The sequence below is a fragment of the Bacillus rossius genome, chromosome 10 (genome assembly GCF_032445375.1).
Source record: "Bacillus rossius redtenbacheri isolate Brsri chromosome 10, Brsri_v3, whole genome shotgun sequence".
NCBI lineage: Eukaryota > Metazoa > Arthropoda > Insecta > Phasmatodea > Bacillidae > Bacillus > Bacillus rossius.
Genome location: NC_086337.1, coordinates 33,469,654 through 33,489,845, shown reverse-complemented (window position 1 = coordinate 33,489,845; position 20,192 = coordinate 33,469,654).

Here is a 20,192-nt window from a genome sequence, read left to right as displayed (position 1 = left end):
CACATGGCTCTGGTTATATTTTTTTCATAAATGAAGTACGTTTTTTGAGATAATGCTGAGAATTTTTACGAATATTGTTGCATAATTTTTATTTTAAATTATATTTTATTTATGCATAATTTCTTTATTATAATATAATAGAATATTCAATAATAAGACTTTATTTGATTTTATTATTCTTATTAATGTGCGTAGTAAGTACTGGAAATATATTAACTGAAATATTTACAAAAGACTAACTATTGGAAGTACTGGGGCAACACAAAGGATAAATGTCCGGGTAAAAGTATTACTGCGAACACTATTTTGTAATGATACAGTTGTTTTCATAAAGACGTACAAATTTACAAAAAAAAATTCTGTAATTTTACATTAATCTTTCTGTTCGATTTAAAAAAGAAACATATGTGACGCCAATTGGTCAAGCAAACGTGTCACGTGTTATCTCCCTCGTCAATTATTTGTCATTACTATTGAGGCATTTTCCTGTAAATTTATTCCGAAAGAAATTTTTAGGTCACAAATTTTCTTATTTAATTTTTAGAGATTTTAGAAACTAACACTTGCGTGAACTTTTACCCCTGTTTAATAATTATTTGTAATAATGTATATGTTGAGAAAATTTGAAGCGAAACTTAAAAATGCTAGAGGAAAAGGCCTTAACGGCAAGAACGCTCCTCACATGGCCATGCCACACTTCAATTCCCCCATTTGAATATTTCACTGTTCTCGCTGAGGGTGTAGGCTGGGGGTTCCCTAGGAGAGACCTGGTGTGTGGGTGGAGCAAGGAAGTAACCCCCACCAATTCACATTGTTGCTCTACCTACAGCCTCAAGCAGTGGGGCACCAACCCCCATCTGCTCCCCAACCCCCACTCTGCGCCTTTTCCCCTCTTCACGTGCCGCCTTCATCGATATGCATAATTGAGTTTTCTCCCAGCTTAGCGGACTGTAACCCCTCGGGGTAATCCCGTGAATGCAAGTTTCACGAGGGGGACAGAGCCATGGCGTACCTCACGACCGAACCAATTTTTTTTTCTTCATCAAATTCCTATGTAGCCGGGTTTTTTTGACTTCTAGAGTTTTCCGCCTGCTGCCTGCTCAAACCTCGAAAAAAAAAGGGAGGGTCGGGTACCCCCTTCGATCTTTATACAAAACTTGATTGATGCCGTCAAATTTTAATAACTTGCCGAGCGGGTGAATTCTTTCTCCACTTTCTTCTCCCGTTATTCTTTCTCTCGTCTTCTTTTTTCTCTCTCGTTCATCTTTGGGTCTTTGCGGTACGCCGAAAATCTCCATTCGGTCTCCCTCGTGGTGGTTGGAGGGGGGAGGGTTGAGACTGTTCGGTGGTGGTGTGTTTCTGCCCCGGTAATGACTCGAACCCGGATCAAACGTTACGTGAAACAATCCAATTTCATTTCCTTCAGCCAGCTCCTCACGATACCCAATTCATTAGCAGTTTCATGCCTATTTTCTGTTAGCGCGCCTGCTCTCATTTCAATGCTCTTTCAAAGGATCTGTCTGTGTGTATAAGAGTGTTCATACCCGAAGTCTTAGCCAAAACCGTAATAAAATGTGTTCTATTGTTCTGCTATACCAGAAATTATTAGTGATGGTAAAATTGACATTCTAAAGTTATTCTTTGAATATGAAAATCCCGCCTGAGAATTTTTATGCTAGTAGTCGAGGGCCCCACCTAACAGACAGCATCACTCGTCGCGCCAAACACGGTTTGAGTATCCACTGTAAAGTTGTACTTATATATCTCCGTCCTTCTTCTATGCATAAAATGTCACGCAAGTGTTTGTGTTTGTTATCACTTGCGTGTTATTTTACAGCAGATATATCACGCTTAGTAAGTAGCTCTTGAAAATATTTGTGGCAAAACAACAAACCCAAAATATGTATACTCTAAAATTTACATAAGAGCCATTTACTAATAGTAGGCAATGACGAAAAAACTAAGAAATAAACATGAACTGTGAGACCAAACTTTGAAAGCACGGAGAACCTTAAAACAATTTTAATTAGATGAACCATTGCCGCAAGAGTTTGAAAAAAATAAAGGGTTGATTAAAAAAAATTCATAAAATCTGTACCTTTTACACTAGTAAATCCATTCCTTATTATTGTAAAACCTAACAGTATTATATACAACTTTGGTCCGAAATTTTTATACGACCAATAATTACTCCAAAGGGTAGAAAAAAACAAGGGTTAAAAGTTTTAAAAAAAATCTATTATATATTATAAATTTCGGAAAATGTTTATATAGTTTTTTTCGTTCCATGGACCATAGACCCCTAAACTATCGCCAACTCAAAAGTTAATACATATATATATACTATTATATCCATTTTAATGTATTGTATGAATCCTAAACTTTATCTAAAACTTTGGCTAAACAGTTTTTGATGAAATGTATTATTACCGTTAAAACATGGGTTGAAATTTAAAAAAATTCTTACTACCAATTTCGTTTGGATCTATATAAACTATCTTAATATAATTTTAAACCTTGGTGCAAAGAAAAATTTTATACGACCACGTTATTAGTGCAAGGGATGAAAAATATTGTTTGAGGGAAAATAATTAAATTATTACCTTAGTTGGCATATAATTTGATATTCGTTCTAAGCTATTCAATGCTGTTTTGTAAACTATTTAATGCTCGATACATTGAGTTTAAAATATTCGTAAAATTGTCGCTGCATGGAAAATGGGCAAATATTAAATCGATCATTTTGTAATATTGGAGAACATAAAAATGTAATGTACATTAAGTTCTTAAAATGTTCCATGAGTTAAAAAATGTTTCCAAAATATTTTCAGAATAAATACGAAGGTACTTCTAAATATACCTACGCCTGTAGTCTGTGCTGAAAGAATCCCCCCCCCCTCCCCAAGCTGAAATCGCATTTCATGGAGACACATTTTGTGACAATCTAAAACATTGACCAAGCTTTGAAGAGTGCTCTCCGCAGACTTACAGAAAATGAGTTCGCCCTTTGCTATGTAGAGTGAAAAAATTGCTGGAACCTCAGTATAACTTCTCAAGGATCATGCTTTGAAGGAGATAACTTTGAACTATAATTTTTTTCCATTATATTTATTTTTTTAATCATTATCATTACTTTTGGAATGCAGCAGGTAGATTCTCTATTTATTTCAACCACCTAGATCCGAGCCCAATAAAGAGTAATTAGCTTCCTGTTTAGTATTTTTTTAAACCGTATTATCTTGGGCCTTCTTATATTAAAAACTCATTTTCTGTGGCTTTCTTCTGTTTAATACTTTATCAATTTCGTGCAGTACCTATTCTCTATTACTTACTTCAGTTATATTATTTTACATTCCATGAAACCATTATTTCTTCTAAAGCTTTTCTCGATTATTAATTATAACAATTAAACAAACGTTTCTTCCTCGAATACATAAAATTTTCCTTATATATTGGAAAAAATTGGATTAAAATTGGTGCTCTAATACCCACCATTTTATTCTTTCTTATTCCTTTTCAATGTCATCTTCTTCACATTGATTCGTATCCTTGCATTCTCCAATAACGATGATTTCATCAGAACTCCTTTTATGTATGTCCATTCTTCACGTTCAGTATATCTTCCAATTCTCTTCAGGACCTCTTAGAAGTGGTTCGTCAACTTCAAGATTCATATTTTCTTTTGGTACCAAATATTCTACCCTGTTGTTTCTTGTGTTCTCTAACTCCAACATAGTTCTTTCTTGTATGGGACTTCTTTCTGCTTTGTTATTCCAATATATGTTTCCTTTTTTTATTTTCTTGTGTACACTTCATATCATCTTCTCCTTCTTCTTTCCTTCTCCATTGTGCCATGGTTGCACCAGTGCCAGCACCATCAATCCAAGCGGACCTTGCCACAGAAAGGGGGAACCACAAGTGGAATTTCATTCCCGTTTACCTAATACTCGCACAAGGGTCGATCCCGTGGATATATGGCGCGCACGAATGAGATCTAGGTTTCTAAATCGTAGACCTGCTGTTCATCAACCCAGCAAACGCAACTATACGCATCTAAAGCCAGCTTTCCCAAATTATAGTTTTTTTTTTTTTTCAATCCCTGCGTCACACGACGTAGCGCAAATATATCTAAATTACAAACACCCCCCCCCCCCCCAACCTTTCTCAATGCCATTATACGGGCACCATGCTAATGTCATGTTTCTGATTTACGACTATGGAATACGAGTAGAATAATTCATTTATGACTGTTTATTAACGCCCGACTCTAAATGGCTCAAAGCTGTTACTGGAAAACCCTCGGAGTAATTTGTGCATGTGATGTCATCGGTTCTGCGGCAGCTTTATGAAATTTGCGCGCATTATGGAATGAACCTACGTCATCCTATTAGTGTCTGTTAACACATTTTGCCTTCACAATTAAGGCTCAATATTTTTTTTTCCCTTGGAGGTTTAATAAAACTTTAATTGTTTCCTTTCGAATCATTGCATATTTTGAAGACTATGATTTTAACGTATAATTTCTATACTTTGGTTCACAGACGACATTACGAAATCAAAAATTATAATTTTCTGTGACAATGAAGTACAGACTTTTTTAAAAAAAAAAAGCTGCGAAAGAAATGCTGTAATTCCGTTAAAACTCCTCGTTCAGATTTTAAGAATCCCCTTCCACATTGCTGCAAGTCGGGAAACAGAAAAATTTTATAAATAAAATAGTTTTGTTTTTGCGCGACGGAAATGCGAATGCACACGGTAATTGCCAGGAGTTTTGGAGCAGGTAAATAACTAAAGTTTGAACGTTCAGGCAACATACCTCTCTTAGGTGGAAAATATTTTAACTCAAATTTCATATGTTACCGTCGCTTAGCGACACATTTCTACGTGATTGGCGTCGCGCGCGATACAGCGTGTTCTTCTCCCTGGCGCTCACGTCCCGGACCTGACGCAGCGGATCTTGTCATAACTTAGAAACACATAAGTTAGAAACACAAAATATTGAATTCTCTAAGGTTATGCCTTTTCTAAGTGGCCCGTTTTTTTTTTTTTTTTTCAAGTTAAGAAGATTCAAAATTATTTTGCTCCGTGATGTGTGTTTATAAGTTATGCGTTTCTTATTTATGGTGTTTTAAGTTGTGTGTTTCTAAGTTATCTTAATTATGAGTTGTTGTTTTTCTATGTTGTGACGTTTCTACGTTGTGTGTCTAAGTTATGGCTGTTCTAATTTGTGATAGTTATAAGTTACGACGTTTTTTTAGTTGTGTGGTACGATAGTTCTACGTTCTGTGTTTTTTTAAGTTACTTGTGGATCTTCCTGACCTAACACCACAGAGTCTTTCTCCATCTCACCGCTGGACTGGGAAACTGATCCTCCGGGGGTTCACCTTCCTCCCTGCCCTGTTTTCCGAACCAATCACGGCCCTCCGCTAACTTAAATCTTCCCACTGGTAACAGCAGTGCGCCAACGTGGCTGAGATCGCTAGGTTATTAGAATCTTTAAGTCATTTAAATTTTAAATTAAATCCTTCATACGGAAAGCTGCTACTGAAACAATTGCCCATAAATATGTATTAAAATATAAAGTATTTAAAAAATGAGGGTTTTGGCACCTTACATTAGTTATTTCTGGCTATTATAAATGTTCAAAATTTCGATCTGTTAGGTCACCGTACAAAACCATACGTATGAAGTTTTGTTTCGATTCTATGTAAGAGCAAATTTAATATTTGCATTATAAAAATAATCACTTAAATTATATAGAATAAGATTATTCTCTACTTTAAAATAATTCAAATAGAATATGTTTTAAGGTTTTAAATCTATTTTATTTATCGAGTAAAACTTCCCAATGGTGATAAAACTGTTAAATATTTGAACTATTTAATTGCGTAAATTTAAAGAGAATTCGCTACACTAAAATTCTTAATTATAAACTGGAGGATTCTTTTTTATGTTCAACACCTAAGCTCTCAGTAACTGGCATTTTCTGGGCGTAAGTATGAGAGTGCGCGGGAATTTAAGGAACGGAAATGTGTAACAACCACGGTGCCGCCTTCTGTGGCGGATGGCATTAACTAAAGTTCACAAGGACAAAAGAAAAAAATTATTGTATTAAAATCTTGATGAATTTGAACCAAACGGGAAGTATTTTATGTAAAATAACTTGTCGAAGATTAGGTCCAAAGCCGGGTTATAGTATTCTTTCATGTATTCTTAGCTTTTATTGGAGTCGTTTCATTACATAGTTAAACATTTTTCTCTGCAAATTGAATGATTCTATATTCGATGTATTTGCCCCGACTACGAATTGTAGGGGTGGGTGAGGAAAAAACATGTGATTCGCGGCCATAAATGTAGTTGAAACCCCAATTTGCGTATATTTATAATTTCGGCATTAGTTTAAAGTATTTTAAGTTTAATTTCGTTCCCGAGTTTGCATTATAAGTGTATTTGCAACACAAAAACACATTGTTTTTCTCGTTCCCGAGGTTAGATGTAATACATCACTGGTGAGTAATGAAAGGCTTGTTCACTTTTATTATTATGTTCGAATATCCCATAGGGGAAACGTTTAACAAATGAATCAACAGCACTTGTTATTTGAGTAATTAGAGTTAAGAACGGAATACAGGCTGTCAAATATTTTTTATCAGATTTTGTTTACCTTTTTATTTTTTATTTTATTTTTTTCGCAGAGTGCCTTACGTGTGGTCAAATGTGTCTACTTGGCCATTTTTGTGTTTTATAACGGTTATAATAAAGAGACGTAAGAAACATAATATATAAAATTGGCATCTCGTTCTGAGAAAATAACTTATAATATTAGCAGTACATGTGAGATATGTTGTGAAATATTTTTGCAATTTGGTTTTACATCAGTTTTTTTTTTTAAATGTATTTTGACCTTTATTCATATTTGACTTAAAATAATTTTGCATAATAGCTTTTTAATTAATCTTTACATATATAATATATTTCTATAAAGGTACAAAACATTAAGCATCAATTAACATTTAGTTGCCTTATATTTTCGGGCTATTAGTTGTTATAGTTTTATGCACTCTAAGTTTTACATTTGTGTACTAAAATTTTAAGGAAGCCAAAGTATATAAAGCACTGTAAGGCTCCGCATGAATATGCTCAAAAAATCTAAAACCTTTACATCGTGTTATACTCTGTTATTGGTCACTTTATTTTTCACTTTATTTTAATAAGTGAAGTGAAACTAAAAATAAGGTTTATGAAGGTGTGACGTTTCTCATGTACTCGTTCTTTGGTGAATCGGGTTGCTGCACTTATATAACGCCATTTGTAGAGACATTTTATGCTGTAATTATGATGGCGTGACAGACGGACGTGAAGAACTGCACGAGAAGGTAAAATATTCTATTCACGCGAACATGCTGTTTTCTACCGCACTAAAAAAAATCGTAACAAACCATTAAATATAAAAGGTTTATTTTCATTACAGTCGCACTACAATAAAAACAGCCAGATTTTGGTTTTAAACAACTTGTAGAAGAAATATTTGTTTATTCCAAATTTAGTTTTATTTGGGATTGTCATTGTATTTATAAGTACTTAAAATATTTCGCAAAGGAATTTAGTTGGAAATGACTTTTAAAAAAATTGTTATTGTATAACTGATTCACCAGTTAATTCAACATTCGAGAAAAAAAAAAAGAAAAAAAAGAATATGACACTCATGTCAGTAACGTCACACCACTCACAACGCAACGGAAATATAAAAACTTTCTAATCGGCAAGTCAGTCGCGTCCGTGGAATTTTGTCACGCTGACGTCACAGATTTGTCGAAGGTGAATGGTTAGTTAAATATTTTCTTCGCATCGAGTCGAGTCGCAACGTCCCACCCGTTGCGCCAATTTTGATTCTAGCATCAAGCGTGTAGAAGTCACCCAAGGACAGTTTAACACTATCTTTTTTCTACCGCTGTGGCTAAATATTTCGCAGCGTTTTATTTTATTATTAAATATTTTCACAAAATATTCTTTCTACCGCTGTTCTTAGGGCGGTTTTCCAAGATGCTCGGGTAAGCTACCGAATAAGCACTGCCTTGTTGGGACAAGGCCGTAAATTAACTCGCGGGCCGTATTCCAGGGAAAGCCTTCTTTTCACAGACGAGAGAGCCAAACACCCGATAGTGCATCTTCGGGTTTTTTTTTTTTTGTTCATTGTAACTCATGATAACTAGAGACCCGTGAATTTCGCGTATTCGATGACCTCCAGGATAGACTCCACTATCCTCTACACACTCGGGCAAATGCCAACTGTTCATTGGCTGTTGACTTGTGAGTCGTCTCGACTGGGTGGCCTGCGATTCGACATTTCTATGAGTGAGGGTCTCTAATTGGCCCTCAGTCCTCCAGATTAACAGAGAACCAATGACAGAAGCAGCACTAAGGTATAATTATTTGAATTTTAGCATAACACGAAATGAATCCGCGATATTCACGAGTCTCTAATGATAACTAATGGTCAATTAGGTTAGGTTAGCTACATTATAAATACTTTAAAACATTGTGGACGGTTGATTTGGTTAGGATAGCTACATTAAAGATACTGTGAAATCATGTAAACTGTTTCCTAGCCCTGGATAGCTACATATAAAAAATTTATTTGCTAAGCAACCATAAAATGATTTTACAGTATTCTGAATGTAGCTATACTTACCTAATATAACCAACCATCCACAATGTTTTAAAGTATTTATAATGTAGCTAACCTATCCTAATCGACCGAAAAATTTAATGCCACGCCGGTTTATACAATGAGATAGAACGGAAAAAAAAGCTAGCATAAACTTCGGGGAACTTCGTGTGTGGCTCTCTCGTCTGTGACGTGAAGGCTTCCCGTATTCCAGAACGTGTCCAACCCGAATCCCTATAAGGAAAAGATCGGCCACCGTTTGAGTAAACGGTGCCCTGCGCTAGGCTAGAAACTTGTTTCAACGCATTCTTTCGAAACCATCGATACAATTTTTACGAAAAAAAATTGGTTGTCTGTAAAGTTGGTTTACGGACGATAGTTTAACGTTACAACGTCATAACAAAACATTGATGAAATGATTGCATACTTTTATGAATAAAATTGAATCATTTTTATTGAATTATCACTATTTTGTATGGATACAAAGAATAAGTGAAAAGAAATCTACAATATAATTGGTAAATTTACTTTTATTTGCACTCATTAATTCAAATATGTTTATTACTGTAACAAATAAATTATTTTAACTATAACTTTTATACATGTTTGCTATTTAACTTCTTCCAATCTGTGTTATTCTGTTAAGGATAGGACGATGATAGGAAAAGTAGGAAACGAATGGGAGTGTTTCAAGTTTAATGTGCCTCGAAATGTCAAATCGATGGTTGTTCCAATCAAGTGGAAGAGAGATAGATGCGGCGTAAGCGTACAATGAGCGTAACGGGACACAGCGTAACTGGAAAATGTGCGTAACGGGACACTTTTTCGTAGTGCAGCCGGCGTTCATCGATTTATTATACGTCATCACGTCAAGAAAAATACAGATCAACGTAAAAGCGAGCTCTGCGCATCGTCGACGGATGGACAAAAAAAATCCGTTCCTCTAATGATAAAGGATTGGCAGTGTCCTGCCGTGCACTAAGAATACGGTTAAGGTACAGGCGTAACATATTCAACACCTTAACATATATTTTTGTGTCTTAGAGTACACAGTGCAGGTCTCTCAATAATGCACAAAGTACATTCATCAAAATCGTAAACATGCAAAGAAATCGAAGAAATCAAAGAGGAGAAACTTGCCACCACTCCGGTTCGACGCGTATAGTTTGTCACTGGCCTAAAGCAAGGTTTCCCAACCACAAGTTGGCGTCAAAGTTCCGGGCCATGAAACATATCACAACAGCGGTGTGAATACGAACATGTGAATAGTGTTGAAAGACCTGGAAAAACAACGAAGGTTTTGGAACTAAACGCAGAAATAAAAAAAACACTTGAGTACATTGTGACGATAAAAAAATATAATTTAATGGAACACACCATTGCAGGATTGTTATAGAAATATAATGGACAACAAAGATGAATAGATAAACACAAGGAGAACAAAATAAAATCAGCTCATGTAAAATTTTAAATGCCCAGGCAGCACAGATAAATTCATTTAAAGTAAATTCAGACAGAAAAATTTATGAAAAATAAATAAACTAAAGCATAGACGAACAGAATGGGCTGACAATGAAGAGACAGTTTAAAATAAGAACAGTAAATACAGACAAAAATAACCACCTTTAACACCACAGCGAATAACAAGGTAGGTACATGTTAACTGGGATGATTGTGATTTGAAAATTCTTTCGTTAGGGGTTAATCACTGGTTCAAAGTCCTTCTAAAAAGCTGTCATCTAATAATACCATATGCAGCCCAGAGTTATATGTGTTTGTATTATAGCCTACCGCAAAATGAAACCGCGAATTTTTCCGGTCTCTGTCCATTGTTTATTTACACAGGTTGTCGTAGAAAATCATGTTGCCCGTTCTTGAGGTTTTTTTTTTTTTTTTTTTTCATGATAACCTGTCAATATTAGCAACGGAGTTTGTCCACGAAATTAATTTTAAAACTTTTTTTTATTCGTTCACCATTCTTCCTCCCTCCCTCCACCCTTCCCCCCCCCCCCAAAAACTTGTTTTATAGTCGATAGCAAAATTGTATTCGCAATAATTTAAAACGTTTGCGCGCCCGTATTTATTCCCCAATTTCGAGGGCGCCGGTAAATTTTTCACGTGTCCGTTGGCAACATTTTTTTTTTTTCCCCGGTGGAGGTGCTAACTTTTTCAAGAGGCGGTCCAATAATTGAACGAACACGTCACTGACGAAGAGAGTGGTGGGGAAATTATGTGAGCGAGGGGAATGAGAGGGGAAAAGAGGGGTGTAGTCCGGGTGAGGCGCGCCCCACTACGTGATTTGCAGTAGCTAAAATAATTACCACCGCAGAGAACGGAAAAAAAAGAGGGGAAGGTGGAGGGGGGAATGACATGGAGGTGGAGCGAGGTATAGAATCCTGGACGTCGCTTTGTCGTTAATCTTCGGACGGTGGCGGCGCCGAGCGGCGAATCCGCGACGAATCTGCGCCAAGCAGTTTTGTTGGATCCTTCTCTGACGCCGGCGTGAAAAAAAAACCACAACACGGCGGGTGTTGGCAGCGCTTCCGGTTTCACATCAAAACACTTGGCACAACGGCGAACTTTAAACTTGTGTGACTTAATGACTTTAACCCTCTTACATAAATATTTCGCTTGTACGCAAAGTGGCTGACATCTGAGCGGGAGCGGTGCAAACAATAATTCTACCATCAGGATAGTTTCTTTTTAATGTAAAACTTATGTCGGTGTTTAATAGGTAAATAAATATGTTTTTAAATGTGTGTTTTTTAAATTAGAAACAAGGACCTAATTTATGCACTCTTTTCTCGGTACCGGACTGTCTAAATCGACCAGGAAGTACCTATTCTTTATAAGTGAACATTTGTAAGTGTTTTGTTGCTGGTGAATACATATTTACAATATAACATTTCGGAGGTGCATAAGGGTCGTATCACCTAGATTGATGCTATAAAGTGTCCCGTGAGTATTGGTTAAAGAATAAAGGTTAAAATTGAAAAGAAAAAGGTCAACAATTTCAAACTACATAGTTGCTAGAGGTAAAACTACTCAGTTTTAGGGGGGGGGGGGGGGGGGAAACAAGCCACGAAGGGTGAATAGTAATTATTGATAAAAACCGAATGTCCAAATCACAATTTAAACATTATGGTTCATTTACTTCAAATTGCCATATGACATAACATAAATGAGAACTTTCAACTCGAAGATAACGACGAGCATTATTATGTTTCACTTACCACATAAAAAGTTTCTGTCGTTTATGCACAACCATTATCCCTTATCGTTCAACACTACTCTAACGTCCTCTGAAAAATATGTTTACCAGTTATCACTAATTCCTATTTTATTCCCGGTGACCAGTTATTGATGACCACGACATTTATTTTCTGCGAAAACAAAGTTAAAATTGCTCTTCACTGGCTGTACCGCAGAGAGGCACTCATATACATCACAGCTACTATGAAAAAAAATTATCCAATCCCTGGTTTAGCACTTTAAAGACTGAATATCCATAACTGGAATCAATACATCAATGTAAACAAAGAGAATATAAATTGTTGACTCTGATTTTCAAAATATTACATGCAAAAAAGTGAGCTAGTCTTTTAGTACTTGTTAGTGATGTGATGTTTAAACATATAAACTCGGTAATGAGCATAATCGTGTGTTTTCATGTTGCTAATAAGCATATAATTCGAAACTCCCACACCAACATAGAAATATTTAAAATAATGCGGAGCGTGATAAAAGTACGAAAAGTATTCATTTTAGGGACAACGGTAAAATTTCTCGCTTTTTAGAACCTAAATATAATTGTCTTTAACAAGATGATACCACTGATTTCTCAGGGCTATCCGAACAACAGGAGTACCGAAAGTGTCAGCAACGCTGAACATGTGACATTTCCCCCTAGATTGAAATTATCATTGCCTGCGTTTTTGACGTGACAACGTCTAATAAATCGATGAACGCCGGATGCACGCACGAAAAAGGATGACGCACATTGTCCCGTTACGCTCATTGTACGCTTGCACCGCATATATCTCTCTTCCACTCGATTTGAACAACCATCGATTTGACTTTTTCGAGGCACATTAAACTTGAAACACTCCCATTCATTCCCTACTTTTCCTATCATCGTCCTATCCTTAACAGAATAACACATATTGGAAGAAGTTAAATAGCAAACATGTATAAAAGTTATAGTTAAAATAATCTGTTCGTTAAAGTAATAAACATATTTGAATTAATGAGTGCAAATAAAAGTAAATTTATCAATTAAATTGTAGATTTCATTTCACTCCTTCTTTGTATCCATACAAAATAGTGATAATTCAATAAAAATGATTCAATTTTATTCATAAAATTATGCAATCATTTCATCAATGTTTTGTTATGACGTTGTCACGTAAAACTATCGTCCGTAAACTGACTTTACAGACAACCAATTATTTGAGGGTGAAATTTTAGTATGCACCAGACATAGGGGAAGGTTGCCTATCTTGGACCAATTTTTTGTTTTCTTTAGCCATAGATTTTATTAAGTAAGCAATTTGAACAAAACAGTGCGCAAAATATTCATCAATGAATTCTTTATCACCAGATATGTCAAACTGCTCAAATATTTGATCCCTTATATGTATTAAATGGAGAAAACTAAAAGTATGTAAACGGTCCAAATTTGGAAACCTGGTGCCTAAGTTGGACCGATGGTTGCCTTAATTGGACCCTCAAAATTACATATATAAATAGCATTAACAATAGCACAATAATGGCATAGTAAAGTAAACAAAATGTTTCTAAAGTCTATTTGCAGTTTGCACAGTAATACCTTTTGATGCTAGGCCACACTTTGGCACATCGTCTGTGTACCCAAGACTTACAGCCCATGCACTGTATCATGTATTCTTCCTTTACCTCATCATACAATACACATAACCAGTTTGCACGATTTTCTGCGTTATTATCATCGTGTTCCTTGAAAAGTGAACCTGTCTTCAACTTTTTCAACTGAGGTCTATCTTTCGCGTGCTCCAATTCTCGTTTGTAGGGGCTGCTTGTGATTACGAATCCACCTTGAGCCTTTCCCCCTTTTTTTACCTTTCCACGAATAGACAGTACACCAATTTTTGATACTTTTGGTAGCGGTGATATTTCTTTTATAGTATTCTTAAATGTCTCGCAATTTTTTGCCATCTTAGGAAAATAAACACACAACTCCAACAATAAATGTTTTAACACATACGCGAATTTAGTCAAACTTGCCTTAAACGGATCCTCCGTGAAACATAAACCTGTACAAAACAAAAAAAAATATTACAGCCGAATTATATTGACTGAAAATATTAGCTTATCTAAAATGTTGCCTAAATTGGACCAGTCCAATTTAGGAGTCACTGTTCGGTCCAACTTTGGCAACTGGTCGCCGTTAAGTGAAAAAATGGCGTTAAAAGAATAAAGTAATTTCATGAATTATTTTACACTATGCTATTTGTAGCTAATGAAACACACTTTTAAAATATATTACAGCAACTTTAATTACGTTCTCTTATTCGCTACAATAGCTTATGTTCCGTAGTGCAATAATAACAACACGGAACTATGGAAACACTAATGCGACGATCCTACTGCTCCCAATGGCTGAATCTCACTGCTCGTTGTGTGGCGTGACCTGGGCGCTATAGACTATCAGTAGAGCCAACTCGACAGTTTCAAATGTTCTTACGTGGTGAGAAACAAGGGTGGTCCAATTTAGACAACGGTCCAATTTCGGCGACTTTCCCCTACTATTAAATAATCACGCATTACTCAACGCAAATTTGAGCAGTTTGAAAGTCCAATGCGCAAGTGTGCAGAAACTACTAGAGGCACGAGTCTAAGTCGTCATAATGGCGGACCCACGTGTGGCAACATGCACCAGTAAATATTAACTTTAGCGAACATCGGGGGATGTACTGTACTAAAATTATTGGTGTGCCAAAGTATACTTTATGGTAGAAAAATTATTCTAGAATACACTTTTGTAAACTTGAATAGACATTAGAAAAATATATCACCATTTTAAGAATACCTATATTTATTAACCAGGAAAATTGTGTTTTTGGGGGCGAACACGGCGTCTAAGATATTTAACATTTTATTGGGTCTCTAAAGCATTCTAAACGTAGCGCTAACTTTCAGTTTTTATTCAAACTATAAATTGCAGTCTAAAAGATTCTGACCTTTGACTTGATTTTCAACAATGACGTTTATGAAAATACTGCTTATTTTTTTTAAATCCATTAACCAGTAATACTATAAAGTTTCCGCAATCGTTAGAAGTTATACTTCAACGGCATTACTAAAATACTAACCTAGAACTTTTAAAAAATATATTACATATATCACTATTTGTATATTTTTTATTTCTTAAACGACTGAAATCAGTACAGTAAACAATTCCTATGAACAAAACTTAATTTTATTGAACTTATTCAACATTATTTTTATTAAATTATAAGAAAGAAAGAAAAATCCCAGTGACGATACTTGAACCATCACATTTGGGATTAACAATCGAGCGTAATAACATTGCACCATTAGGACTCCAGGGAGTCTGTAGGTATAGTTTGTATTATTATCATTGTAATGTCGCCTATATTTGGAGATAATTAAACTAAGTTTAAATATTTTACCGGTAAATTTTACATAAATGTAGTTTGTAATTTTATTATGTACTAATTGTGTGTTTACAAAAAAGAAATCTAGCAACTAGTTTCCTAATAATCTTTTTTTTATTATTATGTTACAAGTTATACACATACATGCACATACATGTATGTGCTGAAAATAGTTTATAAAATCCGCTGATGGTGGAGTAGATAACGAGGAGGCGCGAAAAGGAGCCTTCTCTTTTTCTCGTGCGAAGAAATCTCTGCTGGTGGGAGAAGTTGAAGGGGGGGGGGGGGGGAGAAATATCTCGTAGGAGCACGTTCTCGTATCATGGAACAATATGTCCGCCGGTCGGAATGTCAGTCGTCCCGCACCACACTTTTCGTGGAAAGGGAAGAGCAAGGGTGTGGGGTAGGGAAGAGAAAAGGGGTATGAAAAGGGTGGGAGGTCGGGCGGTTGAAGGAACGCAGGGATAATTGAAGAAGTTGAAAGAGAGACGCGCGCGACCAGAGGGTGGGTTCGGGCGGCCGAAGGGTGGGAGAAAAAACAATCTGGCGTGTTTTCTTTCGCGAGGGGTGGTGGTGGTGGTGGTGGTGGAAGGGATGTGGAGGATTTTTATTTTTTTTCTTCTTTCGGCGCCGTTAATTTACTTCGGATCGGTCGGTGGAAGGGGGCGAACTGATTGCGGGGAACTCGGCTAGCTCTTCGTCGGCGAGACACTGCTGAAGGCTTTCCGCGGAGACGCGGTAAATGTTTGATGGAGGCCGACGGTAGAGTCCACGGCGCTCCAGATATCCACACTTCCTTCTCGCGGGCCCACCGTGCACTGGGATGTGCTGACGTGCTGTTATAACTAGAGACTGGAAAAATTCGCGAGTTCAATGACCTCCAGGATAGACTCAATGATCCTCTGCCTACTTGGACAAACGGCGCCTGTTCATTTGGGTGCTGAATTTTGAGGCGTCTCAAGTGGGTAACTTGTGATTGGATACTTTTTTTATTGATTGTCTCTAATTGGCTAAGAGTCCTACATATTAACAGTGAACCAATAGTAGAAGCAGCACAACGGTATAAATATTTGAATTTTAGCATATCACGAAATGAACCCGCGAATTTTTCCGGTCTTTAGTTATAACTGCAGCTTAGAAACACGCCACTTAGAAACACCAGACTTAGAAACACGCAACTTAGAAACTCGTAACCTAGAAACACGCAATTTAGAAACACATAAATTAGAAACAAACTTTTAAAACATAACACTTAAAAACACACGCCGTCTGTTTGAGTTAAATTATGTAACTCTGACTTGTATTTGTTCTAAGTTAAATAAATACAGAGTTGTTTGTTTATAAGTAAAGTGTTTGTAAGTTAATGTAATTCTATTTTATGTGTGTTTCTATGTGGCGATAGTTATAAGTTACGGCGTTTCAAATTTGTTTGTTTCTAAGTTATTGTCGTTTGAACTTATGATAGATATAAGTTATATGATTTTTTTATAGTTGTAGGTTGTGACTGTTCCACATTGTAGTTTGTATGTTATTTATAGGTCCATTGTGTGATATTCCTCGGGTCCAAGTTAACTATAAGCCTCACGAATTAAATATTTATGTTAAAGAATATAAAAAAAATATTAATTTTTTACAACTGCCAAAGGCAAGTTTAGGCATGAAGTCATCCGAGCTTCTTGAAAGAAACGCAGAGGGAAACGACCGGAAGTACGGTGCTCGATGGCAGAGAGGGGGATGGGGGTCAGGAGTGGGGCGATCGATGGCAGGTTTGCACGACAGCAGACTCGCATATTTGAGCACTTATCAGACTTGTAAACTTGCATACTTACACACTTTCATACTTACGAATTTGCGTGCGTACTTACTCGCATACTTGCTAACTCATACAAATGGTAATTCAAATATTTCTAAATCGCATACTTGCACACATTATTATACTTTCTTATATTTCTTTCCGAAGTTTCAATTCTACCGCGCTTGGCGACTACGCAACTATATGTTGTTTTTTTTTGCATAATTTACAAATTTTATTTTATTTAAGCAACAACTTTAACAAACTCTAAAAAGATCACCAATCTGGGCCTATATGAATAATATCGATCTGTGACTTCAAAACAAAACAGTTACGCCCATTTATTTATTCAATAGCTACTAATAATATACCTACACATATAATATATATTAATCAATTAGGATTGTTTGATTTTAAAAAATCAGTTTAAATTTAACAAGCATAACTGAATATCAAACTAAAATCTGTATTTCAGATAACTTATGTTAATGATGTGTACATTGCATGATGTTTACATTGCAGTACGCTTTAGTAGAATCTATGTAACAAATTTCATCTAAATAGTTCAATTATTTACTTATGCAAAATACCTACATTTTATTTAGACAAACATAATTTCCTGTCGAAATGTAATACTTTCACTTACTTTCGATTACTATTTATGCATGATTAGTTTTGGAAAATGTTTTTAAAAGTACGAACAAAATCTCTGATATAACTTTGTGATATGTGTACAGGTATCAGAACTAACAATTGATCCCCCACCAGATTCCTACCACTTCCTTCCATACACACCCCTCCCCTGAAACACGACAGAAAAACATACTGCACTATACTAAATGTAATTTTATTTATTTTTCCGTCGTGACGCTAGAACTGCTATCCTCTTGGTGAAGAATAACTCGCATTTTTAACTAGGATGGGGGGTGTGACCTTAAGGGTTTATGTCCCGTTCCAGGTAATTACATTATTTTAACGATTTACATGGTTAAACACGTATACATTTTGAGTGGTTGAACTTCAACAAAATAAAAATAGGTATAAAATATTATATATAGTATATACACTTTACAAATCAGCAGGCGAAATTGAATTTTTTATCATTTTCGTGAAGTATGGATAAGGAGAACAAAATGGAATAAATAACTGAAAATATTTGGGTTTAAAGGCGATGATGATGGCTATGAAGTGGTGTGATTTAAAATTCTATCAGAAATCTTATATTTAATTTTATTTAAAATTTTAAAATACCAAAAATTCTGATGATTATAAAAGGCCAGGTAAAATTACATATTTTTTTTCTGAAAGGAATGAAACCATATTACATAGCAGTTAATCAAACAACAAAGTTCAAAATGCAACTTAGCATGCTAATAATGCCAAAACTATGCGATCTATATATATATATATATATCTTTTTCAATTTGTATAAGTTCAGCTACTCACAACTTTTGCGAGTGTTACCATGTGGAACGTAAATATAAAATAATGACCTGTAACGGGACATGCGCGCCTGGACGGACGCACGAGTTCCAAAAGCGTGGAGGCGCTAAGGGCGACACTGACTAGCGCATGACACGCCTCGTAGCCTCTACGCACCAAGCACCAAACTGTCCCGCAGTCTTTTGGTCGGTAGCGCGCCTCTGTGGAACTTCAAGCGGTGACCATATATATATCTTTATACGTTCTTTAAATGATTCATGCAATGGGTAATCTTGGTTTAATACGCAATGGGGAGTTATAGTTTAATACCATTTCTCTAACACCCATTATTGCAGTTTTGCCTGTTAGTTGGGAAAATTCATAAATGCGAAATTTGAAATTTAAAAAATCGACATAAAAAGACTAAATCAGCTGATATCAAACAGATACACACAATATGAAAATAAAACGTTTGTATTGTCCCTAATACCCGTTTTCAATTTTTTTTTCTTATTTTGTATTTATGAATATTCCCCATGAATAACAGTGCAAAACTTCAATGGCGAACGTCCAATAAATTGAATTAAATCCTATATTTCCATGCTGGTATATTAAAGATAAGGTTTTATTGCACTTCTTTATATCATTTATAATACTGTATGAAAAATTGTCATACTTAAAAAATATGCGAAAACAGCCGTTTTAGCCTTTTCGACTGTCCAAAGAGTACACGTTATAGACGGAGCCATGGAACGAAACTTTTATAGACAAGTGCAGAGGCTCTTAAATGCTTTTAGTGATGAGGCAGTTTCAGTAAATGTTGAGCGGTTCATAAGTGGCGCGTTAATAGCAGGAATTCTGTACTGCCTAGCCAAGCAGCCGCCTTAAGCCTTTTGACGTCGCCGCCCGACTTCTGTCTTAAGTTTCTTTTACAAAGCGCGTGGGCGCCAGAAGTCTCTGCAATCCCACGGAGTTTCCACCAACGGGAAAAGGGAATGGGAGAAGCGGATACGGCGAATTACTTCGTTGCCACCGAGAAGAATTTCCAACGTGCGGCCCAGCGGAAGAATATGGTCAAAAGCGGAATGAATAATTAATTAATTGGCAGTAAAAACAAAAGAAAAAATTGTCTGCGGGTTTTTAACTTGTGAAAATTCTTACAATCCCCTTAGCTGGTTTAATACTCAAAAAAGAAGTTCGTGTTAAAATTAATCAGCTTACTTTTTCCCAAGGTTATTATGTATAAGTAGCGACACGAAAATTTTACAGATTTATTCAACGACAAGATAAACTCTAAAAACCTGTATTTTTTTCTGTGACTTATTAATTGGCCACGTTTATTTTGGAACGTCCCAAAGGCTTTCTAAGAAATTCAACATTCAAGTATGTCCAAGACTAGAATGATTTCTCCCGAGGGCAGCAGACATAAACAAAAGAACAGGGTTCTAGAAGACACATTGTTTTAAAGTTTATACTGTAGTCCACTAACCCCACGAAATCTTTGTACCTCAAAGTTTAAGTAGTGTTAGAGTGTTTCTCAGTAATCCAGAAATGAGACCAAGAGCTTCAGAGTAAATTTATTGAAATTTGCAAGCGAAGAAAGCTATTTAAACTATTTTTTTTTATGATCACACATATTTTATTAGATAAAATT